This window comes from Hevea brasiliensis, chromosome 2, assembly GCF_030052815.1.
Source record: "Hevea brasiliensis isolate MT/VB/25A 57/8 chromosome 2, ASM3005281v1, whole genome shotgun sequence".
Taxonomy (NCBI): domain Eukaryota; kingdom Viridiplantae; phylum Streptophyta; class Magnoliopsida; order Malpighiales; family Euphorbiaceae; genus Hevea; species Hevea brasiliensis.
The window spans coordinates 44341817-44350323 of record NC_079494.1 but is presented as its reverse complement, the minus strand read 5'-3'; the positions used below and the strand labels follow the sequence as shown (position 1 = coordinate 44350323).

The 8507-nt window shown below is 35.2% G+C and overlaps 1 non-coding gene across 1 annotated transcript; it reads right to left on the bottom strand.

The window, feature by feature from the left end:
• Positions 1–7903: 7903 nt before the first annotated feature.
• Positions 7904–8010, bottom strand: LOC131178186 (small nucleolar RNA R71). Its single transcript, XR_009147318.1, has one exon. It is a non-coding gene; the product is annotated as a small nucleolar RNA R71 (small nucleolar RNA).
• Between the last annotated feature and the right edge of the window lie 497 nt (positions 8011–8507).

The following is an 8507-nucleotide window of genomic DNA, read 5'->3' as shown; positions in this document are numbered from 1 at the left end:
GTGTGACATATCTTACTCGGATATACTGTAGACGGGTAAGGGGTGTCACATGAACCCACAATAACTTGTTTTCAGATGAATAATAAATCCAGAGTCTATATGATCTCATGAACAAATAAAGGATTGTTCGATCTTTATGTTTGTTCGGCCTGTTTTGATTAATTGCCAAGCCATCAGTCTGCATCTAGTTTTCCGACCCCCTCACTCCAAACTTCAGGTACTTTCAGGTAGTTTTAGGATCAGATCTCTCTCACATTGTTCAAATATTTAACCAATATCTTATCCGCTCTCTGAGTGATCCTGAACCTAGCAAAATTGGATAGAGAGCTGGTCTCAAATAAAGTATTTTCAGGTTTCCTGATCTCATCTTTGCGCTTAATATTCACCCAGCTCTTTAAGCAGTCATGTTCGATAACTGATCTTAAGATTTGTGATTGGACTTATCCAATTAATTGGGGATTGAATTAATGCTCATTTGTTCTTAGTTTGGTATTTTTCCGATCTCATCAAAAACCGATCAATAAAGAAATTGGAATTTATTCCAAAGGAAAATTATACAAGTTATTCAGTAGGAGGGTTTTCCCCAATGATGCATGCATTTTATATCATCATTTAGATATAATTTTTACACATAATTTACCCTTGTTCATAGCTATTACTGCATATATTTAGTCAATTTTGCAATTTTACACTTCTTAGTTTTATTGTTATAATTTATTTGTTTTGTAGGTTAAATTTGGTGAAATTTGGTGTATTTTGATTAGAGCAGCCATTTGGAAGAAATTAGAGTTGAATTGCAAAAATTTTGAAGTTGAGTTAAAGAGGCTGAAAGTGACACAACCTGCGACACAGCTTATGTCTCAGGTTGTGTCGATTGTTAGATATGCAGTTTTTCTCAGGCAGCAGGTTTCACAACCTGCGACACAACCCGTGACACAACCGATTCAGCTGGTGTCGTTTTACTGAAAATGGCTGACGTGGCATTTTCGTTCTTCTGATTTAATACATCACTTTCTCCAGAATCTTCTACCTTTTTACCCATTCTAGGGTAGGCCTCTGAACCATATAAAAGCTTCTTTTTATCTTTTTTTCCATAAGGAGAAAGAGAGAGATTTTTGGCAAGAAAGAAGGAAAGGAAGAGGAGCTCGTGAAGTCTAGTTTTGCAGTAGCAGCAGAGGACATTTCTGCAACTCTCTAGCAGCAGATTCATCATTATTCTACTGGGTTTTTCTATTCCTTAGCTTAGATTTTCATTATTTCTTCATTTCTATGCTTGGGTTTGTCTTGAAACCATGATTTGTGAGTACATCTTTGAGATTCTAGAGATGGGTTTGTAAATATTGCTTTGTAATATGGTTTTGAACTAATTTAGTCATTTAAATGAGATTTTTTGCATTTTGATTTATTACTTGTGAGCTTGTTGCCTTGCTTGATAAATGGGCCCTCATTAAGTTAAGTTTTAATCCTTGACAGATGGAATGAAAAGTGAATGTTTGGGATAGATAATCTTGCAATAAACTTAGTTTTCTTAGTGTTAGAGATAAGCTAAGAGGATTAAGGAGAATTTCAAAAATCAATTAGAGTTTTAATTAGGTTTTTGTTAGGTTTGAAATACCGTGAAAACAGGGTTTGATTTAATGAATACCAACTTTGAAATGCTTGAAAAAGGTTCCAAAGAACTAAGAATTGATTTCCCTCAAAACTGCAATTCTCATGTGTTTGGCTAAATTAGGGATAAACCACATGCAAACAATATTGAAAATCCTATCTCTAGAATCACTTTAATTTTTATTGAATTTAGATTTAATTCCTCCCAATTTTATAATTAGCAATTTCAATTTAAATCTTGGTAATCTAGTCTAATTAACTTAGTTAATTGTTTGTGTCACACCCTACCCCTCTGTAAGGCATAACATGATCCCGTAGTATACCTAATGAATTACCAACTCCGTCTACTGATAACCCATTAAATACACTACAAGGGATTTTAAAAACTTTTCTTATTTCTTTTATAGTTCTTCCTGAATGTCTTCCCCTACCAGACTTCTTGCCACCTCTGCTGTGTCTTTCATAGTTCTTCCTCTTTCCAGTGGGACCACTGGAACTCTGTTCTACAGATTTTCCCTCTTTCTCTGTCTTCTCTGATCTCTTTTTCTCAGGAGCAGTCTCAAACTCAATTCTTTCCAACTCTAGGGCTTGAGAAACAAGTTCAGAGAAGTTAGTGTGTTTGAAGCCAATCACTTGTACTCTGATACTGGGCTTCAAGCCAGTTTCAAACCTCTTGCATCTCTCCCTGCTGGTAGCAAGCAAACTTACTGCATAATGGCTCAGGCGGGAAAATTCTCTTTCATACTCAACACCGATTTGCTTCCTGTTTCAAACTTAGGAATTCTTGTAGCTTCGGTCTACATAAGCATCGGGACATATTTACATCAATTCCCGAGGAAGTCATTCCGTGTTAGCAATCGTTGGTTCTACCAGATCGTGGGGAATGGTTTTCCACCAATCATAAGCATCCTCAGAACAAAGACACCGAGTATTCAACCGAGCTCCTCTGTGCAATGCGGTTTCTTGAATACCCTATCCATCCTCTCTAACCACTGCTCACCTTCTAGAGGATCTATGTCCCTTGAACTCAGAGCCCCATATTTCATCAATTTATCATATTGCCTAGTAGGAGACGTGGTTGTACCATCGTGTCTGTATTGGGACTTGAGTAGGTACATTACACCATTTGTTGGAACATTGCAGCCATCTGAGCGAATCGAGCAGAAACTGCGATCGCAGGGGTCTTCTTGAACCACTGACATTATGTAGGCCTGGGGCATCCCCTTGCACCTCAGCCTCAATAGATTGATCGACTGAACGATCACCCTCTTCCATAGTCAATGCGAGGATTTAAGATCTCCTGAAAAAATAACACAAGGATTTTTACTCTCGTTAGTGCATATTTATACTGTAATGTACTGTATGTATCAAACAATGATATTGAGCAGTTGTACTATGAAGAAAGAACATTCAAATAACAGGTGAAAACAGAATTTAAAAACTGTGCTCTGATACCACTAAAACATGTCACACCCTACCCCTCTGTAAGGCATAACATGATCCCGTAGTATACCTAATGAATTACCAACTCCGTCTACTGATAACCCATTAAATACACTACAAGGGATTTTAAAAACTTTTCTTATTTCTTTTACAGTGGTGAGCACTATTTACAAGTGTTACAAACATTTTTAAACTGAAGCGATAGAACTAACACATTTGGACTATTTGGAATTTCTATAAAAATTTTGGCAAAGTGCCATCTGTATTTTGGATAAAACAGTTCTTCAGAAAACCGATAAAAAGCACTTCAATATATTTTCAAATCTCAACTCCAACACATTTCTCAACACAACAATTTATCAACTCAATTCCATAGTGATTTTTCAAAGGTTGAGATATGAGAAATATAATACAATTTGTACAAGCCAAAACCACTCATAATTATTTTACAAGTCAAATGTACAATTTGGATTTACAACTGCTCAAACCAACAACAAAATATACATACAGTGAATATACATTACAGTACAAAATGCCAAATGTGGTATACTCACTATACCCAAAAATCTCTCGCTGGCGGTATTAGTAGCCTAGTCTGCTGCCCTATCTGTCTGTCTACCTGCCACAACAATAAAAAGCTATCGCTGAGACAATGTCTCAGTGGTGCACAACATTAACCAAATACAAGTTTAAATCGCAATTCATAATTCAAATAAATGATAGATACGTAAAACCATAATTAAATTCAAGACAATAAATGTCATAAAGAATTTAACACAATATCACATTAAATCTCAGTAATCGAAACATAGTTAAATTCAAAAGACAGTAAATGTCAATAAGAATTTAAACTCCATTTCACAAATTATCAAATCACATAATAACACAATTTAGTCAAATAATTTAATAATACAGTGTTGCCAATTCATTCACAACTCAAGCCATGACACAAATTTCCGATCAATGCTGCGTTGTACACCACGACAAAGCAATCACAACCCCACTAATCGAAATTAATGAGGAAGGGAGCTAGCTACATAATGAGTACTCATCTGATCACCTCAACTAGTAAACCAGAGAGGGAAAAATAAACGATCACGACTCCATAAATGGAGAAGGAAATAAACGATCATAACTCCATAAATGGAGAAGGAATGATATGATACTGTCATGCTAAGTGTGAACACAAAATCAATTCCAAACATTTTATTCAAATGATTCGTGAGAATCCAATAAATTTCCCAAGTCATAATTTCATTCACAAAATGGCAACACAATTCATAATTAACTTCAATTTTCACAAATCACACTAAACCAATTTTTCCACAATTTCAAACCATTTACAATGCTTTTTAAGCAATGAGTATCCATCAATATCATTCAAACAATTTCTCACAGTTTCAAATCATTTACAATGCTTTTCAAGCAATAAATATCCATTCAAACACATTTCCACAATTTAAAACAATAATGTACAAATAGTCAATATTTATTTCAATTGAAAAATAATTCAAAAGAAACAGTTGTTATGCACAAACCTCTGATATTTGTCTCCTGGTCCTGACTCAGTATTTCTTTCCCTTTTGTTGAGTCCTTATTAACTGAGAAACACAATTTGAAGTGTTTCAGTGCTAAATTAATTTGCCTCTAACGATAATGTTCGCTAAACAATTCACTGAATACCTTTATTTGCTAAATCACCTAATATACCGACCCTCGATGTTTTCTAGGTAAATTAGGTTTTAGTGTCATTAATATGTCACACTCGATAGGGTTTTAGGTTTGGTACGTTTTGCCAAACTCGTTTCCTTGTTTAGTGCATTTTAATGCAACTTGCTGGATTCCGGAATACTAGTTTGACCTAGCCGGACGGCCTAGTTCCCTGGGTTTTCGGTTTTCGGTCAAAACTACAAACTTGTAGATCTATGTCTTATGGACCGCGGTGCAAAATTTTAGGTCATTCCGAGTTAAGTAGACCGATTTATGGTCATTATACTGTTGCTGGTCAAATGGTATCAAATTAGGTCAATTCTAGGTCAATTTGGTCAACTCTGGTTCGGCCAGTTTTTGGACCCGAACTTGTGCAAGCTGTTTGACTTGCTTATGGTCATTTCTGGGCTTTGGTGTCTTCATAAGACTTGTAGGTATGGGTCTTAACTATTCATGGTTAAAATTTCAGGTCAATTGGACCTGTTTTGAGTGAGTTATGGCCTAAACACTAACTGCTACCCAATTGGTCATTTTTCAGGTCCTAATTGCACCTAATCCGAATTGGTCATTTTCTTTGGTCACCTTGCAAACAGAATTTTGGTATGTTTTCTCAATGAAAGTTGGCAAATTTTGTGCCTAGTTCCACCTCCAATTGGTCTCATACCAATTGAGGTTACACATTTAAACTTATTGGCTAAAATGTACACTGCCCTTGGTTACTTTGCTTAACACACATCAATTACACACATTTACCTTGCAATATGTTTACTTCCCTACCAAATCTGTTTTAGTACATTACCAAAAACACATTCCCCTTTACATTAACATCATTTTGGGCAGATTACAATTATCCTCAATACACCAATTAACACTCAATTTACAAGTTCTAAGTACAATCACATACACACCTAACCATTACAAATTTTTGCATATACTTTACACAACAAGTTCATATACATATCCATCAATCCTTCTATGTCAATATTCTGCCAACACTTCCATGAATACATACATTTATTCAAGTGTCCCCAAGCTGCCGAAAATCTTCTTCAACACCAAATTGTCCTACAATTCATCAATTCCCATCAAAGTGCCAAAAATCATCATATAAATATGAAGTAATTCACTAGGTTTATTAAATCATCATAACTAACATAATTCTTATCAAATATGTGTACAATTACTTCATCAATACATGATTACATGGCTGCCCAAAAATGGATATCTCAATACTCTTCAAACTTAAAAATTTCCTTCACAAAACCAACACCCATAACATGTATACAAAGTTTATCAAAGAAATCTTCAAAAATGCTAACTTACCTTATGGTTGGAGCTTGTTAAACCTTGCTTAAACTTCTTAAATTTGGTATCAAACTCTTCCTTGTGATGTGTAGACAAACTTTAATGAAGAACCCTAGGTGATTGGAGTTGAAATGGAGGAGTGCATGGAGCTTGATTGAAAAATGGCCATGGAGGATTTTGGGGAGTTTTTCATTCACGGCAAATGGAGGTTTCAATGTTGAAGATGATCTTTTAGTGGAGCAATCTGCCCACTTATGCTTATTTTTAATTCATTTTATGATTCTTAGTGGTCCACTTACTTACTTTAAATCATATAATATGTTGAATTTCCACTTATTCCACATTAAACCCTTCATTTTTGCTATTTACTTTAGGTACCACTAAACTAATTTTTCATTTTATTTTCTAAGTGTAATATTATTTATTTTTAATGGACATTTAGGTCAAAAGACAATTCGGGATGTCAAATGACCATAATGCCCTTGTTCGGGTTGCATTCTCGATTTTTCGGTAATACCGGGTTTTGTCTGTTTTTCGATTTCTCACATTTTTTTGTACTAATTATTTAATTTTTCTTTGATATTTCTAATGATATTTATTCTTCAACAAGGGTCTATTTAAGTCCTAAAATGTTTTCCAGGGTTCCCCGCAGTCCAGGGCTAGTCAACGGTCCACGCCGTGACTTCCCGGTGCGGTCACCCATCGCTAGGGTTTTCGGCTCGCTTAACTTGGTTACATTTCTTTGCTATGATTTTTCCTTTGTTTTTCTTGTATTTTCTTTTCTTGTATTTCATTATTTATGTCTCCTCATTCATATTGAAGTGTAGTTCTAGGCATCCTAGCTGTCCGGACAGCACTGGTCACCGGAGCAGTAGAACGCACTACCGAACTTAGGGGTGTTACAGTTTGATTTAGTTTAAATTCCTCAAATACCAATTTTAATTTTAAATTTCATTTTTAATATCTTTAAATTTTACCATTCTAATTAGCTTATTCTTTTATTTCAAATTTAAGCACAATTCTCTATGGGAACGATATTATTTTTAAAACTATACTACTGTGACCCGTGCACTTGCGGAAGCTATTTCACAGCTAGCACATCAAGTTTTTGGCGCCGTTGCCGGGGAGTTGTTTGTTTTTAATTTGGATTTTAATTGTTTTAAGCTGATTAGAATTTTTATTTTCTTTTATTTTCACTGCTGTTCCTTGTGTTTTTTAGGTACTTTTCTTGTTTATGAGACGATCGAAAAGCACAAGTGATACTGAATTGTTGTTCAACCCTGAAATTGAAAAATTTTATCGAGCCAACAAAAAGGAATACAAGAGAAGAAAGGAAGCAGAAAAAGAAGAACAACAAAGATTTGACCAAGAGGAGAAAATTGAAAATATGGAGAATGAAAATAGAGCTATTAGTGGAGATAATGGAGGAAATAAGCAAAATAGGCAAAATGAAGTTGTTAATCAAAATGATCCTCAGAGAAGATCCATGTTAGATTATGCTTTTCCTAGATGTGCAGATGTGAGAGATAATATACCTATCATTGGAGCTAATCAATTTGGGTTAAAGACTAGTCTCATTCAAATGGTTCAGAATTCACAATTTGGAGGTAGTCCACTTGAAAATCCTCATTCTCATTTGAAGAAATTTTTGATGATATGTGGTACACAAAGGCAGCCTAGAGTTTCAGATGAAGTTATTCGGCTCACCTTATTTCCATTTTCTCTTCGGGATTCAGCATTAGAGTGATATGACTCACTTCCACAAGCTACTATAGCTACTTGGGAGCAGCTATCTCAAGCTTTTCTATCTCAAATTTTCCCACCTGGGAAGACTACTCATTTGAGGAATTTGATGGTAGCTTTTAAGCCAAGGGATGATGAAACTTTGTATGAATCTTGGATGAGATTTAAGGAGCTTGAAAGGCAATGTCCTCATCATGAAATACCCAAATGGATGATTGTTCATAATTTCTACACCAGAGTTACTCCAGCCATAAGAAACACAATTGATTCACAAGCAGGAGAAGATTTCATGAGAATGACAAGTGAAGAATGCTATGATCTATTAGAGAAGATTGCTCATAATACCCATTTATGGGGAAATCCTAGAGCACTTGAGCCAAAGAAGGCTGGGATTTATGAACTTGACTCAGTTAGCTACATGAATGCAAGATTTGATCAGTTGACTCAGCTTCTTAGTGATTTTTGCACAAAGGCAACAACCTCAACTCCTACAACTATGCAACAAGTTGCCTACATAGATGGAACCCAAAGTTGTGGAGTTGATTACTCTTCTTATGGTGATGATTATTTGCAAGAACAAGCTGCTTATGTAGGAGGTTATCAACAGAAACCTATGGGAAATTCTTACTCTAATGTGAATAACTCAACATGGAGACCATAAGCAATTTTTTCTCAACAAGGTCAAAGCTCAAATTATG